A 25799-nucleotide genomic window follows, 5' to 3' on the forward strand; every position below is an offset into this window, starting at 1 on the left:
AGGTTAGGTGGATTGGCCATGCTAAATTGCCCCTTATTCAAGGTAAATAGTGGGGTTACGGGGATAGGACCTGGGTGGGATTGTTGTAGGTTCAGACTCGATGGGCCGAACGGTCTCCTTCTGCACTGTAGGGATTCTACGATCCTGAGGTCACTTAATAAGGTGGATACCCGGAGGATGTTCTCTCTCGTGTGGGGCACTAGAAGTAGTAAACCCAGCTTGAGAACAAGACATCTCCCATTTAGGATGGAGATGAGGAGAATATTTTTCTCAAAGGTTTGTCGATATGTGGAATTCTCTCTCCTGGAGAGCTGTAGAGGTTGGATAACTGAACGAGGCTGAGTTAGACAGATTTTTGATTGACAAGGGAGTCATCGAGCGTTATTAGTTGGGAGGGGGGACAGATAGGAAAGTAAAGTCGAAACAAAAACCAGATAAGCCATGACCTCTGGATGTAGAGCAAGATCGATGGGCTGAATGGCCTATTCCTGCTCCAAAGTCCTATGTTCCACTCTCTGTAAACCTCCTCCTTGCAGGCAGCACCCCTCGGCCCTGCCCCCCCCCTCATTCCCCCCCCCCCCTCCTCATTCCCCCCCCCTCCTCATTCCCCCCCCCCCTCCTCATTCCCCCCCCCCCTCCTCATTCCCCCCCCCCCTCCTCATTCCCCCCCCCCCTCCTCATTCCCCCCCCCCTCCTCATTCCCCCCCCCCTCCTCATTCCCCCCCCCCACCCCACCCCCCCCCACCCCCCTCATTCTCCCCCCCCCCCCCCACTCCCAGCCGGATCCCAGCTCAGTTAACGTACAGGTTTCACATTCAGTGTCCAATGTTTTGTTAGCATCCCTGTGGGTCATCTGATGAAAAACTGTTAACGTGAACTGTTGTAATTTGACAGAATAATTAAATATTAGGAAGATTGAAGACATTGCTTGGTGTCCATTCGCTCTGTAGCAGGCTGAGATTAACCCAGTCCGTTCATAACCTCCCACAGTTGACCCCGAGATGAGCTTCTGACCTCATTTTCGCGCCATGACTAAGATCGCCCATTTCCACTACCATATTTCCCCCACCTTCACGCTCGGGTTAATTATCTGTTGCTGAAACCCCCATTAGAGGCCTTGTTACCTCCAGACTTGACTTTTCCAACTCACTTCAGGCTACTCTCCCACATTCTTCCCTCTGTAAACTTGAGGTTGTCCAAACCCCTGCTCCCCAGAATTTGCAGCGAGTCCCATTCTCCTATCACCCGCCCTGGCCCCCCCGTGCCCTCTGACTGGCTCCTGGCCAAGCTAGGCCTCAATTTTAAAATGGTCGCCATTGTTTTCAAATCCCTCCATGGCCTCGTCCCTCCCCCCCCATCTCCCAACCGCAGGACCCTCTGAGATCACTACACTCCAAAAAATCTGACCCCCTTGTATATCCCCAGTCATAATCGCTCCACTATTGCCGGCTGTGCCTTTGGTTGCCGGGGCCCCGAGCTCTGGAATTCCCTCCCTAAACCTCTCCCCCTCTCGGCCTCACTCTTCCCCTTTAAGATGCTCCTTAAAACCCACCTCAGTTACCAGGACTGTCATCACCTGACCCAATATCTCTGTGTGTGGCATGATGTCACACTATGATAGCGTTCGGTGCCCTGGGACACTGAAACTGTATAATGTGTGTCGTTGTTTATAGGCCACCATTTCTTATCTTGAAACTAAGCGCATTTATTCCCCTTAGAGGGGAACTCATCTTATTCCAGTAAGACCAAACCCTGGTTGGGCCTCAACTGGCGAAATGCATCCAATTCTGGGCCCGCGGCTTTTACGAAGGGTTAGAAAATATTAGAGAGGAAAAGATTCACGAGAATGGTCCCAGGGACAAGGGACATTAGTTGTGTGGATAGATTCCAGATGCTGGGGCTGCCCTCGTTAGAGAGAAGGTCGGGAGGGGATTGATTGAGATGTTCACATTCATAGATTCATAGAATCCCTTCAGTGCAGAAGGAGGCCATTCGGCCCATCGGTTCTGCACCGACTCTCTGTCACAGCATCTTAACCAGGGCCAATCCCCGTAACGCCACACATTTATTCCACTAATCCCCCTAACCTACACATCTTGGGACACTAAGGGGCAATTTCGCGTGGCCAATCCACCTAACTTTTACATCTTTGGAGAGTGGGTGGAAACCGGAGCACCCGGAGGAAACCCATGCAGACACAGCGAGTTCGTGCAAACTCCGCACAGAGAGTGACCTAAGGCCAGAATTGAACCCTGGCGCTGTGAGGCAGCAGCGCTAACCACTGTGCCACCCTATAGAATCATGGAATCCTTACGCTGCAGAGGCCATTCGGCCCACTGTATCCACACTGACTCTCCGACAGAGCATCTTACCCAGACCCACCCCCATGCCAAAGCTATGCCCCTCCACCCACACCCTATGCCGTATACCCTACATATTTATCCAAGTAATTCCCTTAACCTACACCACTTGGGATACTTAGGGGCAATTTAGCATGGCCAATCCATCTAACCTGCACCTCTTTGGAGTGTGGGAGGAAACCGGAGCATGCAGAGGGAACCCAGAGGGTTCTGTACAGACTACATAGTGGGTCAGCGGGCATGGAAGTGTCCCAACCTGGCACTGGAGGCATGAAGAGAGGGTGCAGGGACATAGCTTTGGCATAGGGGTGGGTGGGTAAAGGGGCATGGCTTTGCCATAGGGGTGGGTGGAGGGGCATAGCTTTGGCATAGGGGGTGGGTCAAGCGTAGCTTGGCACAGGGGCAAGAGGAGAAGCTTTTGGAAGGTTCCCTCTTGCAGACTATGGTTTATGATGCCCTCGAGTGAACCACAGCTCACCGAAAACCTCTCACAAATCTGTGAACATTGCAACAGGCTAACACACGCCTAATCCTGCAACAGTGCCGGATGAATCGGAATTGCTGGGCGTGGACCCGAAGCCTTAAACTGCACTCCCAGAAATCAGAAACCCTGGGAACGAGGTTGGGAATCTCGGAATCAGGTCCCAGCCACATTCAGAGTTCCTGACTCTGTGAAAGGTCAGCCTTTTAATCTCACCAGAACTCAGCAGCGAGGAACATCAGGATGTCAAACCAGCTTCCGACTCAATCCCGACAGTTTTCCCCACCGAGGAGTTAGAATCACAGAATAGAATCATAGAAGCGCTACAATGCAGAAGGAGGCCATTCGGCCCATCGTGTCTGCACTGACCACAATCCCACCCAGGCCCTATCCCCATAGAGAGCATTCTTTCTGGTTGTATCACAGCTTGGTATGGCTCCTGCTCTGCCCAAGACCGCAAGGAACTACAAAAAGTTGTGAATGTAGCCCAATCCATCACGCAAACCAGCCTCCCATCCCTTGACTCTGTCTACACTTCCCGCTGCCTCGGAAAAGCAGCCGGCATAATTAAGGACCCCACGCACCCCGGACATTCCCTCTTCCACCTTCTTTCTTCGGGAAAAAGATACAAAAATCATGTGTCAACCGACTCAAGAACAGCTTCTTCCCTGCTGCTGTGAGACTTTTGAATGGACTTACCTCGCATTAAGTTGATCTTTCTCTACACCCTAGCTATGACTGTAACACTACATTCTGCACTCTCTCATTTCCTTCTCTATGAACGGTATGCTTTGTCTGTATAGCGTGCAAGAAACAATACTTTTCACTGTATACTAATACATGTGACAAGAATAAATCAAATCAAATAACTCCATTTATTTACCCTGCTAATCCCCTTGACACAAAGTAGCAATTTAGCACGGCCAATCCACCTAACCCATACATCTCTGGACTGTGGGAGGAAACCGGAGGAAACCCACGCAGACACGGGCAGAACATGCAGATTCCACACAGACAGTGACCCAAGCCGGGAATCGAACCCGGGTCCCTGGTGCTGAGAGGCAGCAGCGGTAACCACTGTGCCACCGTGCTTGTTGTTGTGGGCGCTGTAATGCTCTAATACCTGGTTTAGATGGACAGAGACCACGGGGGTGAGGAAAGTGAAGGAATTTATATCATAGAATCCCTACAGTGCAGTAGGAGGCCATTCGGCCCATCGAGTCTGCATCAACCACAATCCCACCCAGGCCCTACCCCACAACCCCATGCATTAACTCTAGCTAATCCCCCTGACGCTAAGGGGCAATTTATCACACTGGGGATAATTTAGCACGGCCAATCCACCGAACCCGCACATCTTTGGAGTGTGGGAGGAAACCGGAGCACCCAGAGGAAACCCACGCAGACACGGGGAGAATTGTTGCCCATCCCTAATTGCCCTGGAACTGAGCATCTCGCTCGGCCATGTCAGAGGGGCAGTTAAGAGTCAACCACATTGCTCTGGAGTCACATGTAGGCCAGACCGGGTAAGGAAGGCAGATTTCCTTCCCGAAAGGACATTAGTGAACCAGATGGGTTTTTCCAACAATCAAGATAATCCAATCAACGATAGTTTCACGGTCACCATTACTGAGACTAGTGAGGGTGGTGAGGTATTGGCGAAGGTATCAGGGTCAAGGGTGGGTACCGGTAGACAGGAAGGTGGGTTGAAGTGTGTCTACTTCAATGCAAGGAGCATCCGGAACAAGGTAGATGAACTTGGGGCGTGGATTGGTACTTGGTACTACGATGTTGTGGCCATTACGGAGACGTGGGTAGAACAAGGACAGGAATGGTTGTTGGACGTTCCGGGGTATAGATGTTTCACTAAGTGTAGGGAAGCTGGTAAAAGAGGTGGAGGAGTGGCATTGTTAATCAAGGATAGTTTAACAGCTGCGGAAAGGCACTTGGAGGGGGATCTGCACACTGAGGTAATATGGGCTGAGGTTAGAAATAGGAAAGGAGCGGTCACATTGTTAGGAGTTTACTATAGGCCCCCAAATAGTAATAGAGATGTGGAGGAAGAAATTGCTAAGCAGATTATGGATATGTGTAGGGGTCACAGGGTAGTTGTCATGGGGGACTTTAACTTTCCAAATATTGATTGGAACCTTTGTAGGTCAAATAGTTTGGATGGGGCAGTTTTTGTGCAGTGTGTACAGGAGGGTTTCCTGACACAATATGTGGATAGGCCGACAAGAGGTGAGGCCACATTGGATTTGGTACTGGGAAATGAACCGGGCCAAGTGTTAGATTTGGTTGTGGGAGAGCACTTTGGAGATAGTGACCACAATTCGGTGTCTTTTGTTATTGCAATGGAGAGGGATAGGGCCGTACGGCAGGGCAAGGTTTACAATTGGGGGAGAGGTAATTATGATGCGATTAGGCAAGAATTAGGGGGCATTAGTTGGGAACAGAAACTGTCAGGGAAAGGAACTAATGAAAAGTGGAACTTTTTCAAGGAACAAATACTGGATGTCCTTGATAGGTATGTCCCTGTCAGGCAGGGAGGAAATGGCCGAGTGAGGGAACCATGGTTCACGAAAGAGGTGGAATGTCTTGTGAAAAGGAAGAGGGAAGCTTATGTAGGGATGAGGAAACAAGGTTCAGATGGCTCGATTGAGGGTTACAAGTTAGCAAGGAATGAGCTGAAAAACAGGCTTAGGAGAGCTAGGAGGGGACACGAGAAGTCCTTGGCGGGTCGGATCAAGGAAAACCCCAAGGCTTTTTACTCTTATGTGAGGAATAAAAGAATGACCAGGGTGAGGTTAGGGCCGGTCAAGGACAGTAGTGGGAACTTGTGTATGGAGTCAGTAGAGATAGGCGAGGTGATGAATGAATACTTTTCTTCAGTGTTCACCAAGGAGAGGGGCCATGTTTTTGAGGAAGAGAAGGTGTTACAGGCTAATAGGCTGGAGGAAATAGATGTTCGGAGGGAGGATGTCCTGGCAGTTTTGAATAAACTGAAGGTCGATAAGTCCCCTGGGCCTGATTAAATGTATCCTAGGATTCTTTGGGAGGCAAGGGATGAGATTGCAGAGCCTTTGGCTTTGATCTTTGGGTCCTCGCTGTCCACGGGGATGGTGCCAGAGGACTGGAGAATGGCGAATGTGGTTCCTCTGTTTAAGAAAGGGAATAGAAATGACCCTGGTAATTATAGACCGGTTAGTCTTACTTCGGTGGTTGGTAAATTGATGGAAAAGGTCCTTAGAGATGGGATTTACAACCATTTTAAAAGATGCGGATTAATCCGGGATAGTCAGCATGGATTCGTGAAGGGCAAGTCGTGCCTCACAAATTTGATAGAATTTTTTGAGGAGGTAACTAAGTGTGTTGATGAAGGTAGGGCAGTTGATGCCATATACATGGATTTTAGTAAGGCGTTTGATAAGGTCCCCCATGGTCGGCTTATGATGAAAGTGAGGAGGTGTGGGATAGAGGGAAAGTTGGCCGATTAGATAGGTAACTGGCTGTCTGATCGAAGACAGAGGGTGGTGGTCGATGGAAAATTTTCGGATTGGAGGCAGGTTGCTAGCGGAGTGCCGCAGGGATCAGTGCTTGGTCCTCTGCTCTCTGTGATTTTTATTAATGACTTAGAGGAGGGGGCTGAAGGGTGGATCAGTAAATTTGCTGATGACACCAAGATTGGTGGAGTAGTGGATGAGGTGGAGGGCTGTTGTAGGCTGCAAAGAGACATAGATAGGATGCAAAGCTGGGCTGAAAAATGGCAAATGGAGTTTAACCCAGATAAATGTGAGGTGATTCATTTTGGTAGGAATAATTTAAATGTGGATTCCAGGGACAAAGGTAGGGTTCTGACTGTGGAGGAACAGAGAGATCTTGGGGTTCATATCCACAGATCTCTAAAGGTTGCCACTCAAGTGGATAGAGCTGTGAAGAAGGCCTATAGTGTGTTAGCTTTTATTAACAGGGGGTTGGAGTTTAAGAGCCGTGGGGTTATGCTGCAACTGTACAGGACCTTGGTGAGACCACATTTGGAGTATTGTGTGCAGTTCTGGTCACCTCACTATAGGAAGGATGTGGAAGCGCTGGAAAGAGTGCAGAGGAGATTTACCAGGATGCTGCCTGGTTTGGAGGGTAGGTCTTATGAGGAAAGGTTGCGGGAGCTCGGGCTGTTCTCTCTGGAGCGGAGGAGGCTGAGGGGAGACTTAATAGAGGTTTATAAAATGATGAAGGGGATAGATAGAGTGATCGTTCAAAGACTATTTCCTCGGGTGGATGGAGCTATTACAAGGGGGCATAACTATAGGGTTCGTGGTGGGAGATACAGGAAGGATATCAGAGGTAGGTTCTTTACGCAGAGAGTGGTTGGGGTGTGGAATGGACTGCCTGCAGTGATAGTGGAGTCAGACACTTTAGGAACATTTAAGCGGTTATTGGATAGGCACATGGAGCACTCCAGGATGATAGGGAGTGGGATAGCTTGATCTTGGTTTCAGATAAAGCTCGGCACAACATCGTGGGCTGAAGGGCCTGTTCTGTGCTGTACTGTTCTATGTTCTGTGTTCTAAGTTTAAAGTTTATTTATTAGAGTCACAAGTAGGCTTACATTAACACTGCAATGAAGTTGCTGTGAAAATCCCCTAGTTGCCACACTCCGGCGTCCGTTCGGCTACACTAAGGGAGAATTTAGCATGGTCAATGCACCTAACCAGTCTTTCGGACTGTGGGAGGAAACCGGAGCATCCGGAGGAAACCCACACAGACACGGGGAGAACATGCAAACCCCACACAGACATTGACCCAAGCCGGGAATTGAACCCGGATCCCTGGCGCTGTGAGGCAGCAGTGCTAACCACTGTGCCACCCATTTAGCTTTATATTACAGATTTATTAATTGGATTTAAATTCCTGCTGCCTTGGCGGAATTTTAACCCGTGTCCCCAGAGCATTAGCTGCTAGATTACAGTGACATTACCACCTTAAATTAAGACTTCCACTTATAATTTGATTTATTATTGTCACATGTATTAGTATACAATGAAAACTATTGTTTCTTGCACGCTATACAGACAGGCATACTGTACATAGAGAAGGAAAGGAGGGGGTTCGGAATGTAGTGTTACAGTCATAGCTAGGGTGTAGAGAAAGATCAACGTAATACATTATATAATTGACACCTAACAGAAGATGATTTGCTGTTTAAAAATACAAATTGCTAATCTTTCACAATTCTACACTAAAAAGTGGCAGAAGAAATTATGGAGGGGTTCAGAGTAAAGGATTGTTTATTTATTTTAAAGTTTCTTTATTAGTCACATGTAGGCTTACATTAACACTGCAATGAAGTTACTGTGAAAATTCCCCTAGTCGCCACATTCCTGCACCGAACCAGCACATCTTTCAGACTGTGGGAGGAAACCGGAGCACCCGGAGGAAACCGACACAGACACGGGGAGAACGTACAGACTCCACACAGACAGTGACCTGAGCCGGGAATCGAACCCGCTGTGAGGCAGCAGTGCTAACCACTGTGCCGCCCCCACAATTGCTTACCATACCTGTGTGACCACTGAACAGGACAAACTGGATCACAGATTATTAAACGGTGCAGCATCTGACAACATTGTTACAAGGAGGAATGCAGACAGAATCTGCTCAGGCATTTAGCAACAATGGTAACACCCTCAGACCCATTAACACTCACTCAAACCACAACTCCTCCTAGCAACAATGTCTCCCAGCTCACTTCCCCCAAATTACCAAGCTAACAACAAACTAACTCTAAAGACAAGCAGGTAAAACATTCCCAGCACAATGTGTGGCTGAGGGAACATTGGTTTTAAATAACGTGAAGAACAGCACAGCTCATAAATCACCCAAAACTGTTGTTAATCCACTCAGAGTACTTGAAATGAAAACAAACTCACAGTCCTTTATCCCCTCTCTGTCTTTCTGCTACTTGACATCCAAAGTCAAGAACACATTGCAAACAATGCTGCCATCTTAGGAAGGGCCAGTCTCTCATAAGGTGCTCTCTGACTGGATGCTCTTTGACTAATGGGAAGAGTGCATACAGGATGGGTCCAGGGCTTGCTGGGGTTGTGGTGAACTCTGGGAGATGTAGTCCCTCAGAGTGAATGATGAATTGCAAACCTGCCCCACACCCCCCCCCCCCATCAAATTACTGCAGATCCTGGGATCTGAAACACAAACAGAAAATACTGGAAAATCTCAGCATCTGCAGAGAGAGAATAAAGCCAACGTTTCAAAGAACAGTAGAGTAAGTAGTCTCAAGTAGTGCCCCAGTTCAACGCCGGCAACTCCACATCAAAGAACAGTACAGCACAGAAACAAGCCAACACATGACGCCTTTCTAAACTAAAGACCTTTGACCTCTACGCGATCCGTATCCCTCTATTCCCTGCCTTCTCACGTATCTGCCGAGATACCTCTTAAATGTTGATTTTTAAAGTTTATTTATTAGTGTCACAAGTAGGTTAACATTAACACTGCAATGAAGTTGCTGTGAAAATCTCCCAGTCGCCACACTCCGGCACCTGTTCGGGTAACACTGAGGGAGAATTTAGCACGGCCAATCCACCTGACCAGTCTTTCGGTCTGTGGGAGGAAACTGGAGCACCCGGAGGAAACCCACGCAGACATGGGGAGAACGTGCAGACTCCGCACAGACAGTGACCCAAGCTGGGAATCGAACACGGGGTCCCTGGCGCTGTGAGGCAGCAGTGCTAACCACTGTGCCACCCACACCCCCCAACAAGCCTGCACTGACACATCACGCCTTTCCAACCTAAAGATATTTTGTCTCTGCGCTGTCCGTATCCATCTATTCCCGGCCTGTTCATGTATCTGTCAAGATGCCTTTTAAATGTATCTGCTTCTACCGACTCCTCTGGCAGTGCATTCCAGACACTTACCACTCTCTGCGTACCGGTATCCGCTCTGAAGGGTCACCCAGACGCAAAACGTTGGCTCTATTCTCTCTCCACAGACGCTGTCAGACCTGCTGAGATTTTCCAGCATTTCCTGTTTATGCTGCCCCTTTATCATTTTAAGCTTCTCATTCAAACGGAGTTATCCGACGCTTTGAATTAAGCAAAGTACAGGGCACACCGGACTGGAAATGTAATGCTAAGACAGATTTAAGTAACTGGGATTCTGCGACATTAGTTTATACAGTAAGAAGTCTCACAACACCAGGTTAAAGTCCAACAGGTTTATTTGGTAGCACAAGCCACTAGCTTTCGGAGTGCTGCTCCTTCATCAGGTGAGTGGGAGTTCTGTTCACAAACAGGGTATATAAAGACACAAGCTCAATTTACAAAATAATGGTTGGAATGCGAGTCTTTACAGGTAATCACGTCTCAAAGGTGCAGACAATGTGAGTGGAGAGAGGGTTAAGCACAGGTTAAAGAGATGTGTATTGTTTCCAGACAGGACAGTTAGTGAGATTTTGCAAGCCCAGGCAAGTCGTGGGGGTTACAGATAGTGTGACATGAACCCAAGATCCCGGTTGAGGCCGTCCTCATGTGTGCGGAATTGGGGAGACCATGCAGATGTTACGACAACGGATGAATGAACACCGCTCGACAATGACCAGGCAAGAGTGTTCTCTCCCTGTTAGGGAACACTTCAGTGGTCACGGGCATTTGGCCTCTGATCTTCGGGTAAGCGTTCTCCAAGGCGGCCTTCACAACACACGACAACGCAGAGTCGCTGAGCAGAAACTGATAGCCAAGTTCCGCACACATGAGGACGGCCTCAACCGGGATCTTGGGTTCATGTCACACTATCTGTAACCCCCACGACTTGCCTGGACTTGCAAAATCTCACTAACTGTCCCGGCTGGAGACAATACACATCTCTTTAACCTGTGCTTAACCCTCTCTCCACTCACATTGTCTGTACCTTTAAGACTTGATTACCTGTAAAGACTCGCATTCCAACCATTATTTTGTAAATTGAGTTTGTGTCTTTATATGCCCTGTTTGTGAACAGAACTCCCACTCACCTGATGAAGGGGCAGTGCTCCGAAAGCTAGTGGCTCGTGCTACCAAATAAACCTGTTGGACTTTAACCTGGTGTTGTTAAACTTCTGACTGGGTTTACCCCAGTCCAACGGCGGCATCGCCACATCATTAGTTTATAACAGGGAGACTACAAGGAGCAGACCAATGAGAATAATCCCCAGGTCGACACTCCTTAAAAATATCTAGCCCTGTATAACTGAAAAGAAAATGGATGCCGCCTTTGATTGGGCCACATTCCCACCGGTTTGATTAGTCCAATACTTAACAAAGTGACGTATTCAATATTGGGTTCAATTCCGACCTCGGGTCACTGTCTGTGTGGAGTCTGCACATTCTCCTTGTGTCTGTGTGGGTTTCCTCTGGGTGCTCCGGATTCCTCCCACACTCCAAAGATGTGTAGTTAAGGGGATTGGCCATGCTAAATTGTCCCTTGGTGTCCCAAGATGTGTAGGTTAGGGGGGCTTGGTGGGGAGAGGGCAGGGGTGGGCCTGGGTAAGATGCTCTGTTGGAGAGTCAGTGCAGACTCAATGGGCCAAATGGCCTTTTCCTGCACTGTAGAGGTTCTATGAATCTAGGAGAGAGAAACATGAACCTGTCTTAGACAGCGGCCTTCCCCACATTGCGTCTCTGCAGCAGCTGCCTGGGCGGCACAGTGACATAGTGGCTAGCACTGCTGCCTCACAGCGCCAGGGACCCGGGTTCGATTCTGGCCTCGGGTGACTGTCTGTGTGGAGTCTGCACGTTCTCCCCCGTGTCTGCGTGCATTTCCTTCAGGTGCTCCGGTTTCCTCCCAGAAGATGTGCGGGTTAGGTGGATTGGCCATGCTAAATTGCCCCTTAGTGTCAGGGGGACTAGTGTCAAGGTAAATAGGTGAGTGGAACGGGCTTGATGGGCCAAATGGCATCATAGAGATTCTATTCTATTCAATGAAAGCTTGGATAGCCTCTGCCCCCAGCACACACCTGATTTTTAAGTATCTTTGCAGATTCCAAGGCTGTGTTTGCTTTCCGCTTCCATTGATAACTCAAGCTTTCCTTCTGTATAAAATGAAGAGTGGGCACATAATTTCCACATGAAATTTGATTGAGGGGGGGAGATGGTGGTCTAATGTGTCCTGCAGGGAAGGAAATCTGCCGTCTTTACCTGGCCTACATGACATGATGTGGAGGGAGATACCGGCGTTGGACTGGGGTGGGCACAGTAAGAAGGTGATGAAGGAGCAGCGCTCCAAAAGCTCGCGATTCCAAATAAACCTGTTGGACTTTAACCTGGTGTTGTGAGGCTTCTTACTGGCCTACATGTGACTCCAGACCCACAGCGATGTGGATGGCTTGTAACTGCCTCCTGAAATGGCCGAGCGAGACACTCAGTTCAAGGGGCAACTAGGGATGGGTAATAAATGCTGGCCCAGCCCAGTGACACCCACATCCCAAGAAAAAATACATTTAAAAAGCATGTGCAGCTGGTCTATATCGAGGAGATCCCAAGATTGCTGTTGTCCAAACTGCTGTTCTATCCATTACTAATGAACTGGAACTCATGGAAAGCTACTTGTCAGGTGTGGTGGAATCAGATTAGACCCAGCCTCTCAGGCCCAGGCTCTCAGACGCAGCCTCTCACTCAGGCCCAGTCTCTCAGACGCAGCCTCTCACTCAGGCCCAGTCTCTCAGACGCAGCCTCTCACTCAGGCCCAGCCTCTCAGGCCTAGCCTCTCAGATCCAGCCTCTCAGCATTGCAACGCAGTAGAAACCAAAATTCCCTACTTGCTCATCCTGTCGCCTTCCTGGCAACACACATAGGCCGGGATTTTCCAGTTCCTCACGCAGCGGGAATCATCCCCGGGAGGGATGGAAAATTTGATAGGCCGGCCAAAGTTTCATTGACTTTGGGTGGGATTTTCCAGTCCTGCCGTCAGTGGGTCTGGAAAACCCCAGGCACGGCGTGATGGGAATGGAGTCAATATCGTTCTACCAAACAATCACAGGGCAGCAGAGGATGCTGGGTACTTGCGGGGGATGGGGGAGGTCAATTCTAAATAAAATTCCCGTGAGCTTCAAACACCCTGGCCTCACTCGGATAATTGTCCAATTTGTGGCCAATTAACCAAACACAGACATGCTTTAAGAATGATTTTCAGACAAAGCTTCTTGAGTAAAAGTATATAGGACTTGTCCTGGGACAGGAGTAGAGTGTTCCATTCCTCACTGAGACTTTAACATCCATTCCCTAAAGTTTGAAGTTTAAACATTGTGTGCGAGAGAGAGTGTGTGTGAGTGTGTGTGAGTGTGTATGTGAGGGAGTGTGAGAGAGTGTGTGAGGGAGTGTGAGAGAGTGTGTGAGAGAGTGTGTGTGAGAGAGTGTGTGTGAGAGAGTGTGTGTGAGTGACTGTGTGAGGGAGTGTGAGAGAGTGTGTGTGAGTGACTGTGTGAGGGAGTGTGAGAGAGTGTGTGTGAGAGAGTGTGTATGTGAGTGTGTGTGAGAGAGTGTGAGTGAGAGAGTGTGTGTGAGTGACTGTGTGAGAGAGTGTGAGAGAGTGTGTGAGTGTGTGTGTGAGAGAGTGTGTGTGAGTGACTGTGTGAGGGAGTGTGAGAGAGTGTGTGTGAGTGACTGTGTGAGGGAGTGTGAGAGAGTGTGTGTGAGAGAGTGTGTATGTGAGTGTGTGTGAGAGAGTGTGAGTGAGAGAGTGTGTGTGAGTGACTGTGTGAGAGAGTGTGAGAGAGTGTGTGAGTGTGTGTGTGAGAGAGTGTGTGACTGTGTGTGTGAGAGAGACTGTGTGTGAGTGAGTGAGTGAGTGTGTGTGTGAGAGTGTGTGAGTGTGAGAGAGTGAGTGAGTGTGTGTGAGTGTGTCTGTGAGAGTGTGTGAGAGAGTGAGTGAGTGTGTGTGTGAGAGACTGTGTGTGTGTCTGTGAGTGAGTGTGTGTGAGTGTGTCTGTGAGAGTGAGTGTGAGAGAGTGAGTGAGTGTGTGAGTAATCTTAATTCAGTCCTGCTGCATTTTGAATATTGTTCGGTTGGATGCTCACTCTCACCACCTGCTGGTGGAGAGGGGCCGGGACAAGTGCCCAGGGTTTAACTGGGCAGTGGCTAACGCAGTCCCAACAAGCTTAGTGACAACCCGGGGCTGTGTCACTACCGCATTTGCAAGGCAGACATTGTAAAACTGCAAGCCACAGTGTTCACTGATTACATTTGTTCCCATAATGTCTCAATGATATAACCAGAGGGAACAAAATAAAAAAATCACAGACCCGATCCCATCGCCTCAATTTTCACTTTGTTTTTATTCATTCATGGGACACGGGCGTCGCTGGCTGGACCAGCATTTATTGCCCATCCCTTGACAGTTGAGAGTCACCCACATTGCTGTGGCTCTGGAGTCACATGTAGGCCAGACCGGGTAAGGACGGCAGATTTCCTTCCCTAAAGGACATTAGTGAACCGGATGCGTTTTTTCCGACAATCGACAATGGTTTCATGGTCATCAGTAGATTCTTAATTCCAGATTTTTTTCATTGAATTCAAATTCCACCATTGCTGCGGTGGGATTCGAACCCGGGTCCCCAGAACAGCCCTATCTTTTATTTGACCCTCTCCTTGCTGCCTCCAGGGGGTAGGAAATCGTAGCGGGTAAACTGAGGAGAAATATTTCCACCCAGGGCATTTAAAGTTTATTTATTAGTGTCACAAGTAGGCTTACATTAACCCAATGAAGTTACTGTGAAAATCCCCTAGTCACCACACTCCAGTGCCTGTTCGGGTACACCGAGAGAGAAGTTAGCATGGCCAATCCACCTAACCAGCACATCTTTCGGACTGTGGGAGGAAACCGGAGCACCCGGGGGAAACCCACGCAGACACGGGGAGAACATGCAAACTCCACACAGACAGTGACCCAAGCCGGGAATTGAACCCGGATCCCTGGCGCTGTGAGGCAGCAGTGCTAACCACTGTGCCACCGTGCCGGGTGCGGTGGGGATCTGGAGCTCACTGCCTGAAAGGGAGATAGAGGCAGGAACACTCACTGCGTTTAAATAGGACTTGGATATACGCTCGAGTCGCTGCAGTCGATCAGGCTGAGGGCCAGCTGGAAAGTGGATGCCAGCCAGCATGGGTATGATGGGCAGAATGGCCTCCCTTGTGCCGGACACATGTTGCTATGTTTCTGTCCCTCCCTCCTGCAAGCACGCCTCCTTTTGTTCCTCCCCTCTCAGACACTTTCCCTCTCAATTCCCTACCTCAACCCCTCAGAGAACTCCCAGACTCTCCTACTCTCTGGTCACCATCGCCTCTTCTCTAAGCCTGCCGCTGCCCTCAGTGCCCCTCTCTTGTGGCACTCTCCAAATGTCCATCGAGGCAATCGGGGCCACCTCCCTGGGACCAGCAACTCCAATTACCCCATCCAACTCTCTCGTCCAACTTCCCAACCAGGACCTCCACGCTGGGGGCTAACCTTGACATCCACCCCAGTACTGCCCTATGGACTCTGCCAGACCCCCCCCAGTACTGACCCTGTGGACTCTGCCAGTCCCCCCCCCCCAGTGCTGACCCTGTGGACTCTGCCAAGTTCCTAACCCCCCCCCACCCCCCCCCCCCCCCCCCCCCCCCCCCCCGCCCCCCCCCCCATTGCTGACCCTGTGGACTCTGCCAGTCATAGAAACCTATGCTGGAATTTTACTGCCTTGCCCGCCCGAGGCCATTGGAGAATGCCGTTCTGAGAGTCTCACCCGCCCCGATTCTGGGGCAGGCGAGGGGGTAAAATTCCGGCGATAGAATCCCTACAATGCAGAAGGAGGCCATTCGGCCCATCGAGTCTGCACCGACAACAATCCCACCCAGGCCCTATCCCCGTAACCCCATGCATTTACCCGAGCTAGACCCCCTGACACTAAGGGGCAATTTGGCATCTTTTAGAGTCCTTCCCCCCCGCTCTCTTCCCCCCCGCCCCCAATCAACCCTGACCCTGTGGATTCACTCGGATAATGGCCACAATGTGATACTAATCACCAGATCACACCTTCGCCTGAGCCCCTGACTCTCTATCTGCCTCTCACTTTCTCCTGCTGTGAGCATCTCCCTGGGTTCGACCACACTCACCTCCTTTCAAAACCTTCATCTATTACCGACCAGCACCCCACCCACTCCATATTCCATAAAAATGTCCTCACTGAGATGTCCCCACAACTTGTCTCTGTACAGAGTAACTTCTCATGCTGTTCATTCAACCTCCATCTCCTTTCCTCTTGAGTGCTCTGCCCTCCTACCCTCACTCCCTCCTTGCAAACTCCCAGTCCAAAGATGTGTAGGTTAGGGTGGATTGTCCGTGCTAAATTGCCCCTTGGTGTCCCAAGATGTGTAGGTTAGGGTGGGATTGGTGGGGAGAGGGCAGGGGTGGGATTGGTGGGGAGAGGGCAGGGGTGGGATTGGTGGGGAGAGGGCAGGGGTGGGCCTGGGTAAGATGCTCTGTTGGCGATTTGGTGCAGAACCGATGGGCCGAATGGCCTCTTCCTGCACTGTAGAGGTTTTATAAATCTATGAGAGAGAAACATGGACAATATCGAGTAATTGGAGAGCAAGGGGGGAGGTTGGGTTGTCAGCAGTTTAGCGGGGACGGGGTCTAGGGAACAGGAGGTGGTCTCATGGAGACTCTGAGCTCAGAAAGGGAAAGGGCACGAAGGGAGATTGGAGATTTCAGAGCAAAGCCAGTGAGGATCTGAAGGGGAGGTTTGGCCGGGTGAGCGAGGGGTGGGAGGGAAAAGCCAGAGACAGCTGAGTAAATAGTTTCATTTTCAGCAATACTACTTCCACAAGCTCCTGAGGCTTCTTGTTGGAGGGGAGAATGGAGGAGACTTGGGAGAGGGCCTTAAGAAGACAGTTTGTGTAGAAAACAGAAGCTGAGGGTTAGCTTTGCTGACAGGATGCTCCTGGAATAATGAGAGCAGGACAATGGACAAATCCGACAAGTCATTTAGCCCATGTTGCCTGGATATAAGTGAGACAAATGTAGATTTGTATCCAGGAGAACGCCAGGATGAGAAAGGGCAACAGTTTTATTGGATATAAACATAGAAAGTAGGCCCTTCGAACCTGACTAACGCATCAAAGGTTTAAGTTTATTTATTAGTGTCACAAGTAGGTTTACATTAACACTGCAATGAAGTTACTGTGAAATTCCCTCAGTTGCCACACTCTGGTGCCGGTTCAGGTCAATCCACCTAACCAGCATGTCTTCCAGACTGTGGGAGGAAACCGGAGCACCCGGAGGGAACCCACGCAGACACGGGGAGAATGTGCAAACTCCACATGGACAGCCACCAGAGGCTGGGATTGAACCCGGGTCCCTGGCGCGGTGACCACCATACTCTCCTCAGGCACTGTCCCCTCTTCTCCTTCAAGTCTGCAGTTGCCACCCTTGGTGATACCAAAGACAATAGTTTCATGGTCACCCTTATGACACTGGCTTTAAATTCCACCGGATACCCGTGTCCCCAGAGCATTAACCTGGGCCTCTGGATTACTAGTCTAGAGACTTTACCGCTACACTACCATCTGCCCCTGAACACACATCACCCCAGATGGGACTCAAACCCACAATCCTGGATGAAGAAGCCGGGGCCTGATTGATGAGGGCACTGAGCTGGACTGTTTCTCAGTCTTGTGGTCTTGTTTTGACCCTGAGCTGAGTTACTGACCACAGATCAGCATCATCACTGCAGCCTGCTAGTTCACATCATAGAATTGATAGAATCCCTTCAGTGCAGAAGGAGGCCATTCGGCCCATCGAGCCTGCACCGACCACAATCCCACCCAGGCCCTGTTCTCATAACCCCACATATTTACCCGGCTAATCCCCCAAGACATTAGGTGCAATTTAGCATGGCCAATCAACCTAACCAGCACATCTTTGGACTGTGGGAGGAAACCGGAGCACCCGGAGGAAACCCACGCAGACACGGGGAGAACGTGCAAACTCCACACAGACAGTGACCTGAGCTGGGAATCAAACCCGAGTTCCCTGGCGCTGTGAGGCAGCGGTGCTAACCACTGTGCCATCGTGCTGCCCCGCATCCACAACATTCACACCTCCCTCAGCTCATCCATCGTTGAAAGCTTCATTCATACCTCCATTATCTCTACTGACTATTCCAGCTCACTCCTGGCTGGTTCCCTGCATCTTACTCTCTGTTAATTTGAGGTCATCCAGGACTCTGCTACCCATGCCTTAATTCAGTCCCAATCGCCTATCCGACCCCCATCCGCCCTCCCCCCCTTCCCCCCTCCACCTGTTGATCTACATTGACTCCCAGTCTAAGCAACCCCTCATTCTTTACATTCTCTTTTTCATTTTCCAATTTCTCCGTGGACTTGCCCCTCCTGACGTCTGCAACCTCCTCCAACCCCACAACCCGCAGGGGATCTCATAGAAACTCATAAAATTCTAACAGGGTTAGACAGGGTAGATTCAGAAAGAATGTTCCCAATGGTGGGAGAGTCTAGAACTAGGGGTCATAGTTTGAGGATAAGGGGTAAACCTTTTAGGACTGAGGTGAGGAGAAATTTCTTCACCCAGAGGGTGGCGAATGTGTGGAATTCACTCCCACAGAAAGTAGTTGAGGTCAAAATGTTGTCTGATTTCAAGAAGAAATTAGATATCGCTCTTGGGGCTAAAAGGATCGAAGGATATGGATATGTGGGTGGTATGGTGGCACAGTGGTTAGCACTGCTGCCTCACAGTGCCAGGGACCCGGGTTCAATTCCCGGCTTGGGTCACTGTCTGTGCGGAGTCTGCACGTTCTCCCCGTGGCTGCGTGGGTTTCCTCCGGGTGCTCCAGTTTCCTCCCACAGTCTGAAAGACGTGCTGGTTAGGTGCATTGAACCAAACAGGCGCCGGAGTGTGGCGACTAGGGGAATTTCACAGTAACTTCATTGCAGTGTTAATGTAAGCCTTACTTGTTGACTAATAAATAAACTTTACTTTTACTTTACTTTATATGGGGGGAGGGCGATCAGGATATTGAATTGGATGATTAGCCATGATCATAATGAATGTCAGAGCAGGCTCAAAGGGCGGAATGGCCTACTCCTGCTTCTAGTTTCTATGTGAAACCGCCAAGATATCTGTGCTTCCCTGATTCTGCCATCCTGAGGCTCTCTGATTGTGTTGGGTCTACCATTGGTGTCCATGTCTAGAGCTGCCAGGGCTCCCAGCTCTAGAATTCCCTCACTAAAATTATTCGCTAGCTTCTGATAATAAACTCTGAAAACTCATTGCCTCTACAAACGTCTCTTCTCCCTTTTCTCCTGAAACCTCTGAGCGAATTATCGATCGGCTGCTTAATATCCCTGTGTAGCTTAGAATCATAGAACATAGAACATAGAACAGTACAGCACAGAACAGGCCCTTCGGCCCACAATGTTGTGCCGAGCTTTATCTGAAACCAAGATCAAGCTATCCCACTCCCTATCATCCTGGTGTGCTCCATGTGCCTATCCAATAACCGCTTAAATGTTCCTAAAGTGTCTGACTCCACTATCACTGCAGGCAGTCCATTCCACACCCCAACCACTCTCTGCGTAAAGAACCTACCTCTGATATCCTTCCTGTATCTCCCACCATGAACCCTGTAGTTATGCCCCCTTGTAATAGCTCCATCCACCCGAGGAAATAGTCTTTGAACGTTCACTCTATCTATCCCCTTCATCATTTTATAAACCTCTATTAAGTCTCCCCTCAGCCTCCTCCGCTCCAGAGAGAACAGCCCTAGCTCCCGCAACCTTTCCTCATAAGACCTACCCTCCAAACCAGGCAGCATCCTGGTAAATCTCCTCTGCACTCTTTCCAGCGCTTCCACATCCTTCTTATAGTGAGGTGACCAGAACTGCACACAATATTCCAAATGTGGTCTCACCAAGGTCCTGTACAGTTGCAGCATAACCCCACGGCTCTTAAACTCCAACCCCCTGTTAATAAAAGCTAACACACTATAGGCCTTCTTCACAGCTCTATCCACTTGAGTGGCAACCTTTAGAGATCTGTGGATATGGACCCCAAGATCTCTCTGTTCCTCCACAGTCTTCAGAACCCTACCTTTGACCCTGTAATCCACATTTAAATTAGTCCTACCAAAATGAATCACCTCACATTTATCAAATGTTGTTTGATAGTTGCTACTGTGAATTGCATTGGGAAGCTTTTCTATTGTAGGAGAGTCATAAAACGCAAGTTTTATTTTAATTTTATTTCATGGGATGTGGGCGTCGCTGGCTAGGCCAGCATTTATTGCCCATCCCCTAATTGCCCCTTGAGAAGGTGGTGGTGAGCCGCCTTCTTGAACCCGCTGCAGTCCAAGTGGTGTAGGTACACCCACAGTGCTGTTAGGGAGGGAGTTGCAGGATTTTGACGCAGCGACAGAGAAAGAACAGCCAATTTCCAAGTCAGGATGGTGAGTGACTTTGAGGGGAACTTGCAGGTGGTGGTGTTCCCAGGTATCTGCTGCTCTTGTCCTTCTAGATGGTAGAGGTCATGGGTGTGGAGGGTGCTGTCGAAGGAACCTTAGTGAGTTGCTGCAGTGTGTCTTGGAGATGGTACACACTGACACTGTGACGATGGTAGAGGGAGTGAATGTTGAAGATGGTGGAAGGGGTGTCAAACAAGCGGGGCTGCTTTGTCCTGGATGGTGTTGAGCTTCTTGAGTGTTGGAGCTGCACCCATCCAGGCAAGTGGAGAGTATTCCATTGTTGCATGTGCCTTGAAGTCAAATTATGTTTGATAACTGTCTTGAGAAGTGACTAGGGATGCTTTACCCTGCTGAAGATGCTTCATAACTATAATCTGTTGTTGTCCATGTAGGATTGGATCCATAATCCAAGAGAAGATAGTCTATAGAATTTTGCACTCTTCACATAGAACGATGACCCCGACTTTCCAGCAATATACACTCTTCAGTTCTACCCCTCGGAAAAGCAGCCAGCTACTAAGGGTTGTGAATGTAGCCCAGTCCATCACACAAACCAGCCTCCCATCCATTGACTCTGTCTACACTTCCCGCTGCCTCGGCAAAGCAGCCAGCATAATTAAGGACCCCACGCACCCCGGACATTCTCTCTTCCACCTTCTTCCGTCAGGAAAACGATACAAAAGTCTGAGGTCACGCACCAACCGACTCAAGAACAGCTTCTTCCCTGCTGCTGTCAGACTTTTGAATGGACCTACCTTGCATCAAGTTGATCTTTCTCTACACCCTAGCTATGACTGTAACACTACATTCTGCACTCTCTCCTTTCCTTCTCCAGCAATGGTATGCTTTGTCTGTATAGTGCAAGAAACAATACTTTTCATTGTATACTAATCCATAGGACAATAATAAATCAAATCAGATCTATATCTTGCCTGTAACATTCCACCTGAATTGGTCAGATTTCCACATCAGCTCCTCAGCGGTGACAGAAATTAGCACTGTTAACACTGCTGCCTCACAGCATCGGGTTCAATTCCTGACTTGGGTCACTGTCTGTGCAGAGTTTGCACATTCTTTGACAAAGGGTCATCTGGACTTGAAACTTCAGCTCTTTTCTCTCCTTACAGATGCTGCCAGACTTGCTGAGATTTTCCAGCACTTTCTCTTTTGGTTTCAGATTCCAGCATCCGCAATAATTTGCTTTTATTTTTTGCCGTTCTCCCCGTGTCTGCGTGGGTTTCCTCCGGGTGCTCCAGTTTCCTCCCGCAGTCTGAAAGGCGTGCTGGTTAGATGCATCGACCCGAACAGGCGCCAGGGTGTGGCGACTAGGGGAATTTCACAGTAACTTCATTGCAGTGTTAATGTAAGCCTTACTTGTGACTAATAAATAAACTTTAACTTTACTTTTAGATCAGGAATAATGTATCTTTTACAATCTTCAGCAAACTGCCAGTTGTGAAGCCTTGTCACAGTGTTGTACAGTAGGATAAATTATCTTGTTTTCTCTAAGAGCACTTTACCTGTCCCATGGAAGCCCAGCATCAAGACATCAGAGATTCAAATTGCTGGAATCTCGGGCTCCATCCGGTATTAGGAGGTTGGTTTGAGATGGTTTGATTATAATGAGCCGCTGACTATTCTACTTTACACACAGGAGTGGGGCGGGAGTGGGGAGACTGGGGGCGTTGGTGAGGAGGGGGAGGCGGGTGAGCCAAAGAATGAACAAAGAACAAAGAAAATTACAGGAACAGGCCCTTCGGCCCTCCAAGACTGCACCGACCATGCTTCCCGACTGAACTAAAACCTCCTACCCTTCCGGGGACCATATCCCTCTATTCCCATCCTCTTCATCTATTTGTGGAGACGCCTCTTAAAAGTCACTACCGTATCCGCTTCCACTACCTCCCCCGGCAGCGAGTTCCAGGCACCCACCTCCGATGAAGAGCCAGAGGCTGGGAGGAAGGAGGGAGTGAGAGATTGGGAGCTGGACCCACGGGGAAATTGGAAAGGGAATGGGGGGGTGAATTGGAGCCAGAGAAAGGGGGCGGAGGGAGAAAACTGGGGAGAGAGTTCAGAACGGACAGGTTCCAAAGTGGTTCAACAAGGAAAGCCTCGGGGTAGTCAGGAGAGAGAGGGGTTGGAGGAGGTTTCACATTTCATATCGCTAATCAGCTCTCAGTCAAATCTCCTGGCTAGCTGAGTATACTTACCGTAAATCAAGGCATATAAGTTGACCCAGTGTATAAGACAACCCCATTTTTCCAGCCTCAAATATGTTTCTCCATCTGCTCCGTGTATAGGCCAACCCCCTTGGCCACATCCTCCCCCATTCAGCTATTACATGCGATACCCACCTTAGTCGTCAATCTTAATTTTTCACTCCGCAAAATACCAGTACCTTATACCTGGGAGTAAGGGATCAGGCAGGCGATACGGGCTGTGTTGCAAAGATGCGCAGGAGTTTATGATACCCCTGCCCTTTGCGTTAGATGTTGATCCAAGTGGAGACCACCCACACTCAACACTTTCGTCCTCGGTGTATGGGCGGGATTTTACTGCCTTGCTCGTCCCGAAAGCGTAAAATCCCACCCAAGGTCAACGGACCTTTCCATGGTCCCACCCCTGGCTCTGATTCCCGTGGCGGGCGGAAGGGTAAAACCCCAGCCTATGAGTTGACCCCATTTATGGAGAGATGTCTTGAGGCGTCAAAGGTTGACTTGTACACTGAGATCTACACTCCTATCCAACTCCACTGACAGAGGATTCAATTTGACCCAACTGGAGAGGCTCTGGTGTTGTCACTGGGCTAGTAATCCAGTGGCTAAGGCTAATTGAGTGGGGACCCGGGTTCGAATCCTATCATGGCAGATGGTGACATTTAATTTCAATAAATTATCTGGAACTAATAGCCTGACGATGACCATGAAACCATTGTCGATTGTCGTAAAAGCCCACCTGGTTCATTAATGACCTTTAGAGAAGGAAATCTGCCGTCATTACCCGGTTTGGCCTATATGTGACTCCAGAGCCACAGCAATGTGGTTGAAAGCGCCAAGAAGCCATTCAGTTCAAGGGGCAATTAGGGATGGGCAACAAATGCTGGGGTTACTTACATCCCATGAAAGAATAAAGGACTGGGGAGGGAATCTATGCGTGGAGCCAGAGGAAATGGGCGAGGTATTAAATGAGTACTTTGCGTCAGCATTGACCAAAGAGAAAGACTTGGTGGATGATGAGTCTGGGGAAGGGTGTGTGGATAGTTTGAGTCATGTTGAGATCAAAAAGGAGCAGGTATTATGGTTCTTGAGAAACATTAAGGTAGACAAGTCCCCGGGGCCTGATGGGATAGACCCCAGAATACTGAGAGAGGCAAGGGAGGAAATTGCTGGGGCCATGAGAGAAATCTTTATATCGTCACTGGCTACAGGGGAGGTCATGATGTGGAGATGCCGGTGTTGGACTGGGGTAAACACAGTAAGAGTTTTAACAACACCAGGTTAAAGTCCAACAGGTTTATTTGGTAGCAAATGCCAGTAGCTTTCGGAGCGCTGCTCCTTCGTCAGATGGAGTGGAAATCTGCTCTCAAACAGGGCACAGAAACACAAAATCAAGTTACAGAATACTGATTAGAATGCGAATCTCTTCAGCCAACCAGGTCTTAAAGACACAGACAATATGAGTGGAGGGAGCATTAAGCACAGGTTAAAGAGATGTGTATTGTCTCCAGACAGCACAGCCAGTGAGATTCTGCAAGTCCAGGAGGCAAGCTGTGGGGGTTACTGATAGTGTGACATAAATCCAACATCCCGGTTTAGGCCGTCCTCATGTGTGCGGAACTTGGCTATCAGTTTCTGCTCAGCGACTCTGCGCTGTTGTGTGTCGTGAAGGCCGCCTTGGAGAACGCTTACCCGAAGATCAGAGGCTGAATGCCCGTGACCGCTGAAGTGCTCCCCCACAGGAAGAGAACAGTCTTGCCTGGTGATTGTCGAGTGGTGTTCATTCATCCATTGTCGTAGCATCTGCATGGTTTCCCCAATGTACCATGCCTCGGGACATCCTTTCCTGCAGCGTATCAGGTAGACAACGTTGGCCGAGTTGCAAGAGTAGGTACCGTGTACCTGGTAGATGGTGTTCTCATGTGAGATGATGGCATCCGTGTCGATGATCCGGCACGTCTTGCAGAGGTTGCTGTGGCAGGGTTGTGTGGTGTCGTGGTCATTGTTCTCCTGAAGGCTGGGTAGTTTGCTGCGGACTATGGTCTGTTTGATGTTGGTGCGGTTGTTTGAAGGCAAGAAGTGGGGGTGTGGGGATAGCCTTGGCGAGATGTTCGTCATCATCAATGACATGTTGAAGGCTTCGGAGGAGATGCCGTAGCTTCTCCGCTCCGGGGAAGTACTGGACGACAAAGGGTACTCTGTCCACCGTGTCCCGTGTTTGTCTTCTGAGGAGGTCATTGCGGTTTTTTGCTGTGGCGCATCGGAACTGTCGATCGATGAGTCGAGCGCCATATCCTGTTCTTATGAGGACATCTTTCAGCGTCTGGAGGTCTCTGTTGCGATCCTCCTCATCAGTACTTCCCCGGAGCGGAGAAGCTACGGCATCTCCTCCGGAGCCTTCAACATGTCATTGATGAAGACGAACATCTCGCCAAGGCCATCCCCACACCCCCACTTCCTGCCTTCAAACAACCGCACAACCTCAAACAGACCATTGTCCGCAGCAAACTACCCAGCCTTCAGGAGAACAGTGACCACGATACCACACAACCCTGCCACAACAACCTCTGCAAGACGTGCCGGATCATCGATACGGATGCCATCATCTCATGTGAGAACACCATCTACCAGGTACACGGTACATACTCTTGAAACTAGGCCAACGTTGTCTACCTGATACGCTGCAGGAAAGGATGTCCCGAGACATGGTACATTGGGGGAACCATGCAGACGCTACGACAACGGATGAATGAACACCGCTCGAAAATCACCAGGCAAGACTGTTCTCTTTCTGTGGGGGAGCACTTCAGCGGTCACAGGCATTCAGCCTCTGATCTTCGGGTAAGTGTTCTCCAAGGCGGCCTTCACGACACACGACAGCGCAGAGTCGCTGAGCAGAGACTGATAGCCAAGTTCCGCGCACATGAGGACGGCCTAAACCGGGATGTTGGGTTGATTGTCACACTATCAGTAACCCCCACAGCTTGCCTCCTGGACTTGCAGAATCTCACTGGCTGTCTTGTCTGGAGACAATGCACATCTCTTTAACCTGTGCTTAATGCTCCCTCCACTCATATTGTCTGTATCTTTAAGACCTGGTTGGCTGTAGAGATTCGCATTCTAATCAGTATTCTGTAACTTGATTTTGTGTCTCTGTGCCCTGTTTGAGAGCAGATTTCCACTCCATCTGACGAAAGAGCAGCGCTCCGAAAGCTAATGGCATTTGCTACCAAATAAA

General features: G+C 49.4%; 1 protein-coding gene across 3 annotated transcripts in view; it reads right to left on the reverse strand.

Annotated features, from left to right (window-relative positions):
- Positions 1-8886, reverse strand: part of l3mbtl2 (L3MBTL histone methyl-lysine binding protein 2) — a 176289-nt gene extending 167403 nt beyond the window's left edge. For all 3 annotated transcript variants that reach the window (XM_078237601.1, XM_078237603.1, XM_078237602.1), the window contains exon 1: positions 8772-8886. The gene's annotated coding sequence lies outside the window, so the exon portion shown is untranslated. The remainder of the gene's footprint in view (positions 1-8771) is intronic.
- Positions 8887-25799: the final 16913 nt, after the last annotated feature.

This window comes from Mustelus asterias, chromosome 21 (assembly GCF_964213995.1).
Source record: "Mustelus asterias chromosome 21, sMusAst1.hap1.1, whole genome shotgun sequence".
Lineage (NCBI taxonomy): Eukaryota > Metazoa > Chordata > Chondrichthyes > Carcharhiniformes > Triakidae > Mustelus > Mustelus asterias.